Source organism: Schistocerca gregaria, unplaced genomic scaffold (assembly GCF_023897955.1).
Source record: "Schistocerca gregaria isolate iqSchGreg1 unplaced genomic scaffold, iqSchGreg1.2 ptg000357l, whole genome shotgun sequence".
Classification (NCBI taxonomy): Eukaryota; Metazoa; Arthropoda; class Insecta; order Orthoptera; family Acrididae; genus Schistocerca; species Schistocerca gregaria.
In genome coordinates, this window is record NW_026061816.1 from 689,121 (window position 1) to 692,677 (window position 3,557).

The window sequence follows — 3,557 nt, forward strand, 5'->3', positions numbered from 1 at the left end:
AAAGTCCTAGCTCATGTCCAAGGCACGAAAGCAAGCTAAAAAGTCAATAATCGATTCTTAAATCTTGAATTGGACTACTTCTTACTGGTTATTACATCAACTTAGAAGCTTGATCTGTGTTCTACTATGGTGCTTTTAGTGTCTCAGCATGCCGCAGCACGCGACATATCTTTGCAGACGATAAGTACAACCGTTTCAGAGAGAAGAGCGGCCAATGTGACGATCTGGCTTTAAGTCGGATCGATAACAAATGACGAAAACGGACGGATTTCTCAGGCTTTAACTACATATGAACACTTTTCACATTCTGACGTGCAACTCGGCTGCTAGTCCTCCTTTCATGCAGAATCTTAAGGTCCTAGCTCATGTCCAAGGTACCGAAGCCAGCTAAAAAGTCAATAATCGATACCAAAAACTTGAATTGTTCTACTTCTTACTGGCTATTGCATCAACTTAGAAGCTTCATCTGTGTTCTACTATGGTGATTTTAGTGTCTCCGCATACCGCAGCACGCGACATAGCTTTGCAGACGATAAGTACAACCATTTCAGAGAGAAGAGCGGCCAATGAGACGATCTGGCTTTAAGTCGATTCGATAACAAATGACGAAAACGGACGGATTTCTCATGTTTTTAATACATATGAACACTTTTCACATTCTCCCGTGCAACTCGGCTGCTAGTCCTCCTTTCATGCAGAATGTCAAGGTCCTAGCTCATGGCCAAGGCACCAAAGCCAGTTAAAAAGTCAATAATCGATACCTAATACTTGAATTGTACTACTTCTTACTGGCTATTACATCAACTTAGAAGCTTCGTCTGTGTTCTACTATGGTGCTTTTCCTGTTTCCGCCTACGGCAACACGTGACATAGCTTTGCAGACGATAAGTACAACCGTTTCAGAGAGAAGAGCGGCCAATGTGACGATCTGGTTTTAAGTCGATTCGATAACAAATGACGAAAACGGACTGATTTCTCAGGTGTTTACCACATATGAAAACTTTTCACATTCTCCCGTGCAACTCGGCAGCTAGTCCTCCTTTCATGCAGAATCTTAAGGTCCTAGCTCATGTCCAAGGAACCAAAGCCAGCTAAAAAGTCAATAATCAATACCTAAAACTTGAATTGTACTACTTCTTACTGGCTATTACATCAACTTAGAAGCTTCATCTGTGTTCTACCACGGTGCTTTTAGTTTCTCCGCATACCGCAGCACGCGACATAGTTTTGCGGACGATAAGTACAACCGTTTCAGAGAGAAGAGCGGCCAATGTGACGATCTGGCTTTAAGTCGATTCGATAACAAATGACGAAAAAGGACGGATTTCTCAGGTTATTTCTACATATGAACACTTTTCACATTCTCCCGTGCAACTCGGCTGCTAGTCCTCCTTTTATGCAGAATCTTAAAGTCCTAGCTCATGTCCAAGGCACCAAAGCCAGCTAAAAAGTCAATAATCGATACCTAAAACTTGAATTGTACTACTTCTTACTGGCTATTACATCAACTTAGAAGCTTCATCTGTGTTCTATTATGGTGCTTTTCCTGTTTCCGCCTACGGCAACACGCGACATAGCTTTGCAGATGATAAGTACAACCGTTTCAGAGAGAAGAGCGGCCAATGTGACGATCTGGATTTAAGTCGATTCGATAACAAATGACGAAAACGGACGGATTTCTCAGGTTTTTACTACATATGAACACTTTTCAAATTCTCCCGTTCAACTCGGCTGCTAGTCCTCCTTTCATGCAGAATCTTAAGGTCCTAGCTCATGTCCAAGGTACCGAAGCCAGCTAAAAAGGCAATAATCGATACCTAAAACTTGAATTGTTCTACTTCTTACTGGCTATTGCATCAACTTAGAAGCTTCATCTGTGTTCTACTATGGTGCTTTTAGTGTCTCCGCATACCGCAGCACGCGACATAGCTTTGCAGACGATAAGTACAACCGTTTCAGAGAGAAGAGCGGCCAATGTGACGATCTGGCTTTAAGTCGATTCGATAACAAATGACGAAAACGGACGGATTTCTGAGGTTTTTACTACATATGAACTCTTTTCACATTCTCCCGTGCAACTCGGCTGCTAGTCCTCCTTTCATGCAGAATGTCAAGGTCCTAGCTCATGGCCAAGGCACCAAAGCCTGTTAAAAAGTCAATAATCTATACCTAATACTTGAATTGTACTACTTCTTACTGGCTATTACATCAACTTAGAAGCTTCGTCTGTGTTCTACTATGGTGCTTTTAGTGTCTCAGCATACCGCAGTACGCGACATAGCTTTGCAGACGATAAGTACAACCGTTTCAGAGAGAAGAGCGGCCAATGTGACGATCTGGCTTTAAGTCGATTGGATAACAAATGACGAAAACGGACGGATTTCTCAGGTTTTTGCTACATATGAACACTTTTCACATTCTCCCGTGCAACTCGGCTGCTGGTCCTCCTATTATGCAGTATCTTAAAGTCCTAGCTCATGTCCAAGGCACCAAAGCCAGCTAAAAAGTCAATAATCGATACCTAAAACTTGAATTGGACTACTTCTTACTGGGTATTACATCAACTTAGAAGCTTCATCTCTGTTCTATTATGGTGCTTTTCCTGTTTCCGCCTACGGCAACACGCGACATAGCTTTGCAGACGATAAGTACAACCGGTTCAGAGAGAAGAGCGGCCAATGTGACGATCTGGCTTTAAGTCGATTCGATAACAAATGACGAAAACGGACGGATTTCTCAGGTTTTTACTACATATGAACACTTTTCACATTCTCCCGTGCAACTCGGCTGCTAGTCCTCCTTTCATGCAGAATCTTAAGGTCCTAGCTCATGTCCAAAGCACCAAAGCCAGCTAAAAAGTCAATAACCGATACCTAAAACTTGAATTGTACTTCTTCTTACTGGCTATTACAACATCTTAGTAGCTTCATCTGTGTTCTACTATGGTGCTTTTAGTGTCTCCGAATACCGCAGTACGCGACATAGCTTTGCAGACGATAAGTACAACCGTTTCAGAGAGAAGAGCGGCCAATGTGACGATCTGGCTTTAAGTCGATTCGATAACAAATGACGAAAACGGAGGGATTTCTCAGGTTTTTACTACTTATGAACACTTTTCACATTCTCCCGTGCAACTCGGCTGCTAGTCCTCCTTTCATGAAGAATGTTAAGGTCCTAGCTCATGTCCAATGCACCAAAGCCAGCTAAAAAGTCAATAATCGATACCTAAAACTTGAATTGTACTACTTCTTACTGGATATTACATCAACTTAGAAGCTTCATCTGTCTTCTACTGTGGGGATTTTAGTGTCTCCGCATACCGCAGCACGTGACATAGCTTTGCAGACGATAAGTACAACCGTTTCAGAGAGAAGAGCGGCCAATGTGACGATCTGGCTTTAAGTCGATTCGATAACAAATGACGAAAACGGACGGATTTCTGAGGTTTTTACTACATATGAACACTTTTCACATTCTCCCGTGCAACTCGGCTGCTAGTCCTCCTTTCATTAAGAATGTTAAGGTCCTAGCTCATGTCCAAGGGTCCAAAGCCAGCT